Raw genomic sequence first — 13,049 nt, forward strand, 5'->3', positions numbered from 1 at the left:
GGGCCTGGTTGCCTTGGTAACCCTCCTCCCCTCTCCGCCTCCCAATCTCCGGGCCTGGGCCTGAGCGGCCGATTGCGGCTGGCGAGCCCGGTTGCCGGGGTCACCCTCTCCACACCCCCTCCCCTCCTGAGCCCCAGTTGCCTTGGTAACCCTCCTCCCCTCTCCGCCTCCCGATCTCCGGGCCTGGGCCTGAGCGGCTGGCGAACCCGGTTGCCGGGGTAACCCTCTCTGCTCCCCCTCCCCTCCCGAGCCCCGGTTGCCTTGGTAACCCTCCTCCCCTCTCCGCCTCCCGATCTCCGGGCCTGGGCTGAGCGGCCGATTGCGGCTGGCGAGGCCGGTTGCCGGGGTAACCCTCTCCGCTCCCCCTCGCATCCCGAGCACCGCCCCCCCCCCCAATGAACCGCCAGGAGCTCTTCCCCCCCCTCCCCCTCCTACCTCTTCTCCCCCCCTCCCACCTCTTCCCCTCCTACCTCTTCCCCCCCTCCTACCTCTTCCCCCCGCCTCCTTCCCCCCTCCCTCTTCCCCTCCTCCTCCCTCTTCCCCCCCTCCCCCCTCTCCCCTCTCCCCCTCCCCCTCCCCCCTCCCTCCCTCCCCCTCCTCCTCCTCCTCCCTCTCACCACCTCCCTACCCCCTTCCTCCCTCCTCCCCCCTCTTCCCCCCCTCCTCCTCCCTCTTCCCTCCCCTTCCCCCCTCCTCCTCCCTCTTCCCTCCCCTTCCCCCCTCCTCCTCCCTCTTCCCTCCCCTTCCCCCTTCCTCCTCCCTCTTCCCCCCTCCCCCTCTCCTCCCTCTCCCCCCTCTCCCCTCCCCCCTCTCTCTCCCCCCTCTCCCTCTCCCCTGCCCGAGCCCTCATCCCCCGCTCCAATCCCTCTTTCCGCCCCGGGGCCCGGGCCTCGGCACCTGGATGAACGCGTTCCCTTGGACGCTTTTGGCGGCCTCGGCCGTCACCCTGATGCCGTTGGCCGAGGCGAACACCCGCAAAGACATGGCCCAGCCGAGTCCAGCGCCCCGGTCAGCTCGAGGTCCGCAGCCGCTGTTCGGCCGCAGACCACAAAGCACCCGAGCCCAGCGCCGGCGATGGCTCCACGGAGCTCCGTGCCGCCCCACGCACTGACATGGCCCCGCCCTCCCGAGCTGGCTTGAAGAGCGCCGATTGCGGCTTTGAGAGATGGCCGAGCGGGGAACAGAGAGAGACGCCGCGTCTCAGCTGCTCCTGCTGCGCGCGCACCCTTTACTAAGGTAGCGGCGCTCGGCTGAGGCCCGCCCCTCCAGCCTTCACAAAGATGGCGGCGATCGGGGGCCGCTTGTTGACTGGGGCCGGGAGGTGCCTAGCTCAGGCGTGGGTGCGGAGGAGATGCCGAGGCTTCGAGGCCTACCTGGAAAAACGGGGAAAGGTAGGAAAATTAATGAGATTAGATAAAAGATTTGGAAAGTAATTAACTTTTTTTTTAAAAAGTATGTGTTTTAAAAGCAACGTTTTTTTTTTAAAGACGCAGAAAACGGAAAAAGAAAGGAAAAGTTTGGAATCAAGATGGCGGCGACTCACCTCGGTTCAGAACGATAAGGCCCGCCCACACACGCACCGATTCGTCGACCGTCAGGTCACCAAAGCGTAGGATTGGTCAATCGTCCCGTCACTCGACCGTAGGAGGGCCCGGCCGCACGCGCCAGGAACCCGGCGTACGATTAGTCGACCTCGAGGTCACTCTATCACTAATGAGCGGATAATGAGATGCTAATGAGCGGAATGTTGAACGTTTTTCGAATACCGCGGGCGCGATTTTTGTCCGGCCGAAACGTAAATACGCTTATGACCGTTTCGGAACGGTAAGCTTTCTTTCGATGTAACGCACGCGTAGGTACACTCTATAACTTTCGAGCGCATAGCCGGACAGACGCACACGTGAGGACAGACAGACAGAGACAGACAGATCGATCCGTTTATATATATATATATATATATATTTAAAGTAAAGGCCATTCATTTATGCATCTCACAAAATAATGGATAAATTTGTGGAATTCGATTCCCAAAACACTGATAAAAATCCCAGAATACTGTTCAATAAAACAAAATTACATTTTTTCAGTCATATAATTCAATGTTATCCCTTCATGGCATAAGAGCCTCTATTGTATAAAACAATATATACTCTGACTCACAGTGAGCAATGCCACAAGAGATCTGTTAGTAGGTGATGGAAAGCTGAGTGTAGTTGTTCCTGTATGTACTTTAACGTGACTAAATGTTTGTATTATACTAACCTCAGTAAAGCTTTGCCAATATGCATTTATTTAATTTTGAAAGGACAATGGTCAAAGTTGATACAGACACGGAGTAAGAGACTTTATTGTAAAGTCTGTGGGTTGTGCAGTTAATAAATACACAGACTTTAGAAGTAACAAACAAACAGGTCTTTACTATTCGAAGGTCCGGGCGAATCTGCCCCAGCAATCCTGCTACATTACTTATATACTGGTGTGGTCACTATCGGTATTACAGTATACAGAAGCCAAACAAATAGTGCCACACCTAAAGTAGTTCCCTTAAAGGTGAACGGTTACATTCAATAGTTCCCTTAAAGATAGACGGGTACATACACTACATTTATCAATAATAATTTCCTAGCACTTTCCATTAACACGTTTTTAACTGCTTCCTTTGCTGTCTGCTTAGTCTGAAATTCTACTTATCCCACCTTATCTGACAGGGATAAGCCCTAAACAATTACAATTTTAAAAGTACCAATCACCAAATTCAACATTTTAAATACCTCTCTGATTCTGTCAATATTCATTCTTGTCTGTGAAAGTGCATTAGATTTATACCATCCAGGTGTATGTCTGGGAATTTCTTCCCATTTGTCTGTCAAAAGAATAACAGCCATAAGTAAAACCTCTGACTTCTGCTGTCTCTGTCAATGCACAGAATATTACACTTTATATTGACCATTTCTTAATAGAGCAGTAAAAAAAATCTAGGCCTAGAAAATCGAACGAAATGGGTGTGCAGGAGGCCCACTGAATAATCCCCATGCCTGAATAGATTGGCTCAAGGCACTTGTAATATTGGGCCTCATGCCTCTTTATCATCGAATTGGTGAGCTGCGAACACCTAATGGACTTCCCCAGTTAGCTCGCTGTTGAAGGGGACTCGAAGATCGGACTGCGGCGACGCCAGCAGCGGCCATCAGGTAAGTCCTTAAAGGGGGGGCGACCAAGAAGGGGACAACCGGGAGAGGGGAGATTGGGAAGGTGGGAGATCGGGAGGGACAGTAGTGGCAATCAGAGAGAGCTGATCAGGAGGGAGGGTAGAGGTAAACAGGATTGGGAAGGGTGGGTAGCAGTCGATTGGGATCAGGGAAGGTAGTGCCTGCAATCGGGACTGTAGCGGCTGCAATCGGGATGGGGGGCCTAAGTCGTGATCGGGGGTCGAGGTCGCGATGGGAGCAGTGGCCAGCAGTGTCCTGCATGGTTTGAATGTGGGGTTGGGAGGAGCACTTCTGCTCCTCCAGGTTCCACATTCAGGTAAGTATATTTTAAACAGTTACCTTGTTGGTTGCAGCCTGCAGCAGCTCCTTTAAGGACCGCCTGTTAAGCCACATGTAGACCTGGTATTGCGGAACGCAGCTGGTGCCAGGGCAACCCAATATTGCAGAACCGGCTTCAAACAGGTGGTAGGCCCCTTTGTTAAATATACAAAGGAGCCAACGGCTGTTTCAGGCGTAGGCCCTGGACATCTTGGGCTGAATTTTCCGGGAGTGATCGGTGGCGGGTCGGGTGGGAAAGTTGTTATTTCCGACAGTGGGTCGGGAATCCGCTGTCATCTCGCTCCCACACGCCTTTCCCACAGGCGCATCTGTCATCGTGGAGCCGATCTGACCTGCAGCGGCGTGGGACCCAATTGAAATCATTATGATGTACTTTACAGGCACTTAAAAGCCTTTTCCCCTACTTTTAAAATTTCCCTGCATGGCCACGGGATTGACACAGCTCGGGAACCACGTCTGTCAACCTGAGGCGCGAATTCCGTGGCCATTGCTCCAGCTGATTACTTGACAGCATGGAAAACAAACCAAAATAAAAACATATTGATTACATCATTGATGGAGATTCTGTACTACTTGAAAAGCTACTGGTAAATGTTAATTCAGAAATTCCTGAAGGGATGTAAGTGCTACCCTGGATGGTGAGGGAAATACATTTTTCACTGGCCATTCTCAGCTGTTGCCTTCCAACTCAACAGTAATTGCAGTGAATTGATCTGTACTATAAAAAATGACATATACCATTTAAATACATTTTTGTGTTGTTTCTGGTCAGGTTTTTCTCAGTGTACTGTGATTGTCCAGTTACACATTAAATCAAGTCATCAACCATAACAATTTAATTTTCATCACTCATTCCACTGGTTCAATTTGCTTTCAGTCCCCGAATATGACTAATTTAATTTTTCAGTCTGAGACTTTAGGGTGGATTTCTGCAAAGATTCTCTCACTTGTCCATTGTTAACTTCTACGGCAGAGCTGCAGAAATCCCAGAAACATATTGTAAGCACCACGAACACTGATTGTCAGGGATGAACTTGCATAAGATTGTAAATCCACCCCTTTACAATTACATTTAAAATCTGCTTCATTTTATGTATTACCTATACACACACATGTTTTATTTGTACCAGTTACTGATACAAAAGTCTATAGATTTATGACTAAAGCACCAATAACTTCCCAATTAATGTACTTTTTTAATTAAGTTCTTGATTGTACTTGTAGATGGCATCATATTACTTAATGATATTATTTAAATATTTCTTTGTCACTCATATATAACTTTTATTATATGATTGTACAGTAAAGATTCAACACCCACTTTGTTAGATTAAACTTAAAATTTAATGTGGCCAGGGTTCCTTTAAGGATCCCGGCTTAAAATGCGTCATGAGCGATGTCACCAGACCCGCTCCATCTCATTGGGCTGGGTAATGCACTGGGCGGGCTTAATAGGCCCCATTAAGGTAAGTTCATTTTCTACAGCGGGGTGGAGCCAGCAGCAGGGTTTGGACTCGCCACAGACACCACCCGCACCAGACCTACCAAGGTAAAGAAAATTCCGGCCCTATTGTTTTGTCTACACCAATATGGCGAGCGGCGCACATCCGGCTCGTAATGAGCATGTGCTTCCTGCCCACCATATTAGAGGCTTAGGTGCTCATTTAGTGCCCGAAAAATGGGCGCGGTGCCATTCAATTTCTAGGCCCTACATTTCATGTACATAACCAGCTCTAATATAATAACTCAAATCATATTAGGGTAAGATAACAGGATCCTAAGCAAATACAGAAGTCGCTGTGATTTTTCTTTTGCTAGTCAACACATCCATCGAACCTTCAGTCTATTCTCATTTACCTTTCATAGGCGAAGCGGTTGTATTTTTTGGAGTATTGTAGTGTGCTGAAATTCTATGGAGCCGCGTCACTAAAAATATTCTGAAAAAAGAAAGCACAGATGTATATTACTCGTTTTTCAGTTTAATAGAAACGTAATAATAGTTAGCAGGTGCAGTATTGCAGCACTTGCACCTACATAAGTAATATAACATCATGCATTCATGGTCATCTGATGTAGTCTCTTATAAATGTTCTGTTTTTTGGCAATATTTCATCAGGATGGACAGTTTGACGTCACATCTTGTAAACTGTATGGACAACATTAGAAGCAACAAAAAATATAGCAGTGCAATACATGGAGGATAAATGGTGGCTGGCAATATAGCATAGAACATTTGAAGGGTTCAGATAACAACCTGCAGGAGAGAATTTGGAAAGCTTTATGCTGCTATACAAATTCAAAGAATGCATTACTCTATTGATCGTGCTTTCGAACAGAGTATTTAAACAATTGTGGGCTTTTAGCATGATAATTTGCATATTTGGTGTTAGAAGTGTTTTACATTATAATATTAAACCAGGGACATAATGGGAATTGGCTCACAAAACACTTTACTGAGAAAAAATACACTTATCAATATATTATTACTGTGTGGGGTAGATTTTGACCTAGTGCGATAGTATACAACAGGTGATAACGAATTGGCAACCCGTTTTACATCTCTCCCAATTTTTATTTCCATTGATGTCAATGCTGGGAGAGAGATAAAATGGGCTGCCGACTCACTATCACCTGTTCCACACAATCGTACAAAGTCAAAGTCTAACTCTGTGTATTCTGAAACATTTCTCCCTAGAAGAACTTTCCCTGAGGTGATTACATAAGTTGGATAGAATCCGCCATAGTATACTTTGTAAACAGTCTATGGAAGGAGTGGGTGATGTGCCTTCAATAACCACAAAACTAGAAGTTATAGACTTTAACAAGTTGGCTTTTAATCACTAAGATCAGAGCTAACATCTCAACACACTGACTGGCTCGCAGGAATGAGTCATACAGATCCTGGGATCTTTATGTAAGAGAAGTCAGGGGTGGAGCCAAGAGCCAAGACCTGGAACCTTCCAGGTTAGTCAGGAAAGAGGAAGTGAAACTATACACCGTGTGGGGGAGGGTAATATACATGAGTGCAAAACGAATACAGGCAAGACAAACAGATTTCATTACAGTGGGCTTGATGGAAAAATGTGTCTATGAATTTAACTACACTGTAAGATCTGTTTTCTGAGCTCTCGCCTGAATCGAAATACGTCACACGCCAAGAGCATGCACTTGAAAATCACAGGCCCACTATCCACGATTTTCTGTCCATTTGGATGGCATTGGGTCTGAGATTTCCCAGTGTGCACTTGTGGCACACAAGTTACCCGGCCATGGGCGAGAACTTGGAAAATCTACCCCATAGTGCAGTGAGGTTAGTGATTTATCATGGCATCACATATTCCAAAATATTTGTAACTTAGTGTGACAAGCATAATTTTGCCCATCATACTACTTCTGGACAACATCAAGAGGGAGGCAGCAGCAGGAGTTGGGACTGAAGTCAGAAGTTGTTGCAAGAGGTCATGACTGTCTTTGGAAAGCAGAATTGAGCTGGCTGCTTGCTTTAAAGAGTTGATGGTGCTGGTTTGCAATGTAGAGGTATGGAGTGCTCACTCAGAGGTATTTGGACCTAGTTTTTGGGAAATATTTTCTTGATTTTACCCATGACTACCCCTGATTTTCAGCATAATTATTTATGACAACTCACCAGTCCTAACTATAAGGGCTTCATCACAAAATGCTCCATAGCCTCACTCAGCAATCAAATAATGCAGCTTGAACCCATTGCGGATTATGAACTTGGTTCTGATACTAGATTACCAATTTTTAAGTGAATTAGTGTGTTATGTGGGACAACGTCAATGCTTTTAGTGAAATCTTGGTAGATAGCACTGACTGCCTCACTGCCATCAGTAACCTCCTCAAAAAAAACACAGTAAATGGATCAAAAGTGACCTGCCCCTTCTGAACCCATGCTGGCTTTCTCTAACCAGCCTCTGTCCTTACAAATGATCTCCTCTGCTATACATGATCAAAGTCGCAAATACTTTTCCTAAAATTACAGTGAGGCTCACAGGTCTGCAATTTGAAGGTTCATCTCTTACTCCTTTTTTAAAGGTAGTGATCACATTTGCTACTTTCCAATCCAATGGTATGGTGCCAAATTCCAAAGAGCTTTGAAAAGTAACAAGGAGAAGATTTGAAATTGTCCTAGCTAACTCCACCAGACACCAATTTGGGCCTAGAAATTGGGTTGGGGCGCCAAAGTGGCGCAAAAGTCGCCTGAGCGCAGGATTTAGCACAGCGATCGGAGTAATACCGATCGCCAGAAATTCAGTTTCAGCGCCCCTCGAGGGACACGGGGCGAGACTCGAGGCGCCCCGCGTCCCTCTTAGGGCGCTGAAACTGATTATCGCAGCGCAATGTGCCTGCAACAGCGCGAACCCCGATCGCGAGTGCCGGCAAATGAGCCTGGCACCAAGGAGAAGTGCCGGGCTCTCGGGAAACAGCCGGCAATGCCGCGGGGGGGGGGGGGGTTAGGAGGCCGGGGACGGAGGTGCTGGCAGGCGGACGCCAAAAAAGCGGCCGCCCCGCACCTCCACCTTAACTTGCGCCGCTGCCAGCACAGTAAGGCCCCGTGAACCGGGCGCGGGTAGCGAACGGCGCAACTGCGATGTTCGCTACCAAATATCGTGAACGGAGCATGAATGGGGCGTTGCGCACACTGATGACGTCATCGGTGGTGGCGCAGCGCAACAGGCTAACGCTACCATTAGCGCTCCTCCTGAATATCACGGGAGGCGCAGCCAGTGGCGCTACAGCCACTGCCTGCCTCTTTAGGCGCTAACAGGTGGCGCTACTCACCCAATTTCTCCCTGCAAAAGTTGTCAGAGCCTGGAGTCTTATTCACCTTAAACTTGCTCAATCTATCTAATATGCCTTCCCTCCTGATGCTAAGGGTTTGCCTATTGTACTATTTAACACTGGTGTCTTGCGCTCTCAAGTATAAATTAATGTTTTCATATAAAAGACCACGTGACCAAATTGGCTCCATTCCCAACTAAATTGAGAATCAGACATTCAGGCTCCAGTCACTAATCCCTCCAGCATGAAACATATGCCAATTGGCTTCACCAAATTCCCACTCATATTGAATAGCTATAGAGAACACAACTGTCTAAGTGTTCTCCATTTGTGTTTTTACTAAGCATTGAATGACAAATGTTCTAGAATACAAGCTTTGTTTGAAACAAAGTACAATGCTCAACAAGCAGAAATCATTCGATGTCAGATGGTTATATCTGATAAAAGGCGGGAGAGGGAGTGGTGCTGAACTATTCGTTCGGATGCAAAACTCACAAAAATATCAAGTGCGATTACGGTGATTCCCCAATACTACTTTATGTTGTAGTGGTGCTAAGTAAATTGATCGACTCCTACTCTAAAAAAAAATGATGTGGTTTTGAAGATTTAAAAAATAAAAAAGTGTCTCTCATCTTTCAGGCTAATGTTTAAGAAAACCTGTTATCTGTATGACCAATTAATGTTTATGTATTGTGTGATCACTCCAACACATGAAAGCTTCCTCTTCTCAATAAGCTTTTTTTTATCTACACAGCGTTGTTTAGTGTGAGGGTTATAAGGGCACAAAAAATAAATAGAACACAATAGATTATTTTATCATTTTGATTTACAAAATTTGTTTTCTACTTTCTAGATCTTATTATTTTTAAAAGGTATTCCCTTCTTTTTTGGTCAATATTTATATATAGAATTACACTGAATAACCCGACGTAAAAGATCCCATGGCACTATTTCGAAGAAGAGCAGGGGAGTTATCCCTGGTGTCCTGGCCAATATTTATCATTCAACCAACATAACAAAAACAGATTATCTGGTCATTATCACATTGCTGTTTGTGGGACCTTGCTGTGCGCAAATTGGCTGCTGCGTTTCCCACATTACAACAGTGACTCCACTTCAAAAGTACTTCATTGACTGTAAAGCGCTTTGAGACGTCCGGTGTTCATTAAAGGCGCTATATAAATACAAGTCTTTCTTTCTTTACATAGAATTTTCAGCACAGAAACAGACCTTTCAGTCCAACTGGTCTATGTTGGTATTTATGCTCCACACGAGTCTCCTCCCACCCTATTTCATCTAACCCTATCAGCATAACCTTCTATTCCTTTCCCCTTCATGTACTCATCTAGCACCCCCTTAAATGCATTTTTGTTATTCACCTCAACTAAGAAATTTCTCCTGAATTCCCTATTGGATTTATTAGTGACTATCTTATATTTATGGCCCCTAGATCTGGTCTCCCCCACAAGTGGAAACATCTTCTCTAAGTCTACCCAGCAAACTCCTTCATAATTTTAAAGACCTCTATTAGGTCACCCCCCCCAGCCTTTTCAGTCTTTCCTGATAGGTATAACCTCTCAGTTCTGGTATCACACTTGTAAATCTTTTTTGCACCTTTTCCAGTGCCTCTATATCCTTTTTGTAATATGGAGTCCAGAACTGTGCAAAGTACTCTAACCAAGGTTCTATACAAGTTTAACATAACCTTTCTGCCTTTCAATTCTATTCCTCTAGAAATGAACCCCAGTGCTTGGTTTGCTTCTTTTATGGCCATATTAACCTGCGCTGCTACTGACAATGATTTGTGAATCTGTACCCTTAGATCCCGTTGCTCCTCTACTACATCTAGAATCTTATTTTCCAAGGCGTATGTGGCCTCCTTATTTCTCCTATCAAAATGCACCACATCTATATTGAAATGAATTTTCCATTTACATGCCCATTCTGCAAGTTTATTAACGTCTTCTTGTATTTTGTCACACTCTTCCTCAGTATTAACTATACCCCGCAGTTTGGTGTCATTGCAAATTTGGAAATTGTACTTTTGATTCCAGAGTCCAAATCGTTTATATGAATGGTGAACAACAATGGTCCCAGCACCGATCCCTGTGGAACACCACTTCCCACCTTCTGCCAGTCTGAATAAATATCTACTCTCTGTTTTCTGTTTTATAGCCAGCTTGCTATCTATTCCGCTACTTGACTCTACATGCTCTGACCTTAGTCACGAGTCTACTATGTGGTATTGTTGAAGGCCTTTTGAAAATCCAAATATATTACATCTACTACATTTCCCTTGTCTACTCTTTTTACTACTTCTTCAAAGACTTTAATAAGGTTGGTCAAGCATGACCTTCCCTTTTGAAATCCATGCTGACTATTCTTCATTATATTTTCAGTTTCTAGATGTTTTTCTATTACATCTTTGAGTAAAGTTTTCATTATCTTTCCTACCACTGACGTTAAGCTAACTGGTCTATAGTTCCCTGGACATGTTCTATCTCCATTTTTAAATATAGGAATATCATTAGCTGCCTACCAGTCCTCTGGCACTATTCCCTTTTCTAATGAATGTTTGTTTATATATATATATATATATATATATATATATATATATATAAACAATGTAAAAAATAATGCCTCGGCTATCCATGCCCTAACTTCTCTTAGTATGCATGGATACAATCCATCCAGGCCAGAGGTTTTATCCTCTCTAAATTTGACTAGTTTATAAATTATCTCCACCCTTTCTTTCTTAAATGTCTTGATATCTTTTTTGATCTCTTCTGCTAATGTCATGTCTAACCTGTTAGCCTCCTTGGTAAATACTGAAGAAAAGTAATTATTCAATATTTCTGTAATTTTGCTGTCACTACCTATGTGTTTATCTTGTGCATTCATTAATGGCCCTATCCCTATCCTGATTTTCCTTTTGTTGTTGATGCATTTGTTGAATACTTTACACTCCTAACTTTTTTGTTACTTCTTTCCTAAACTCATGGGGCTGAATTTTGCTGGCACTCTGAGGGCAGGTTTGGAGGCAGGTCAGCTGTCAAAATAGCAAAGATTGACAGCGGGTAGGGAACCCGCTGTCAACCCGCCTCCACGTTAGTCTCCCAGGTGTCGGGTCTGTCGGCGCTGAACAGATCCGACACCAAGCGGCGGGGGAGGCAAGTCACATCATTAAATGGATTGTTAACATCCAATTAACTGTTATTTTAAGCCTTCATTTCCCCCTCGGGTTACCCGCTGCGCGGGGAACACATCAGCTCAGCATGTCATGAGTGGATTCAGCATTGAATTATCTCATGACCTGACAGCTGCCAAAGTTGTATAAAAGATCCCATGTTATAGCTGTTAACTTTCAAAGCTCAGAAACTGTTGGTTACTGTATTTGGAAGAATACTGAGCTTTCTGCAGCTTGCAAGTGTTTGGAGCCAACTCTCTATCCAGTGCCACCTCATTGGAACACCTTCTCTCACCATTGACGGATCGCTTCTGTCATCTCAACCTCACCTGCCATCTATTCCATCAGCATCATTGCTCTTGAAAATATCTCACCTTGGTCCTCAGAATCCCACCAAGATGAGCCCCAACACCAGCATCACCAGGCACACCAGCAGCACCAACAACAATGCCCCAATCTTCTCCACAATCAACTGATGCTGCACAGGACACAGGGCACAGGGCATCAGAACCCGACCACATTGCTGCCTGAGATGGCCTCACCATGGCCAGATTTACTTCACTTGATGCTGTACACCCTGGATGCCACGTGATGCACCAGTTTGGCACCACCCCACACCAACACCATAAAGCATCGCTACAATGTCCAAGCCATTTGATTCACACTCATCACCATTGCGGGGGGGAGTACCCTTATGTCTCACCATTCACTACAACTCACTAAGCCACTTCCAAAAGTGCACATAAATCTGTCCAAGAACGCAAAGTGCTGAAAATAAAGGTTTCAATGTTTGACAGCACATTAACAGAAACTTAACATGAACATTGGCTAAACCACCCAAGTGCCTACCCTTGTGTGTTGTTAGTTGGTATGAGTAGGATGAGGGTGAGTGTGAGGGGTGGCTAGTGAAATGGAGAAGTGATAATGTAGATAGAGGGCTGGGTGGAGGTGCAAGGTAAGTTGGTGTGAGTAATGATGTGCAGGAGTAGGGTAGGGAAGGCAGAGTGATGGGGATGTGATGAATGGCACAGCAGGATGAGGTTGAGTGTGGCTTTGCAGTAACGTTTCGTGATCCACTGAGATCATTGAAAGGTTTGCGCTACTGCAGCCTGGTCCTCCTGACAACATTCCTGTTTGTGCCCTCCTGTGCAATGTGCAACCAGGCTGCGTTGATCTCCTGGGGAGGTCTCTTCCGTTCATGGGAAGGGAAGAGAACCTCCCTGCGTGCTGTGACTCCCTCCATAAGCATATGGAGGGAGTCATGGGAGAGCCTGGGTGCAACCGTCCACCTCTGTGCAGTGCTTGTCAGTGTTTGCAGCACCTCATTGTTGTAGATACTGCATATGTCTAGCTACACCTATGCTAGAAAGTGAGGGGTTGAAAATCCTTGGTCCCATCTTATTGGCAGAGTGGGTGCCGGTGAACTCAGCTCCTAACCCCACCATAGTATCTGGAGTCAGAGGTAATTTAATTTGCATGCTAGTGGCAGATGTTCACATCACTATGGACAC

At 45.5% G+C, this 13,049-nt stretch overlaps 1 long non-coding RNA gene across 1 annotated transcript in view; it reads right to left on the minus strand.

Annotated features, from left to right (window-relative positions):
- Positions 1–2,397: 2,397 nt before the first annotated feature.
- LOC147122811 (uncharacterized) overlaps positions 2,398–13,049 on the minus strand; it is a 30,050-nt gene continuing 19,398 nt past the window's right edge. Inside the window, exons 2-3 of the long non-coding RNA XR_015081705.1 lie at positions 5,406–5,485; positions 2,398–2,863 (exon numbers count right to left, since the gene is read on the minus strand). This is a non-coding gene — a long non-coding RNA (uncharacterized LOC147122811). The remainder of the gene's footprint in view (positions 2,864–5,405; positions 5,486–13,049) is intronic.

Source organism: Somniosus microcephalus, chromosome 2, assembly GCF_052327205.1.
Source record: "Somniosus microcephalus isolate GS21.2 chromosome 2, FLI_Smic_1.0, whole genome shotgun sequence".
Lineage (NCBI taxonomy): Eukaryota > Metazoa > Chordata > Chondrichthyes > Squaliformes > Somniosidae > Somniosus > Somniosus microcephalus.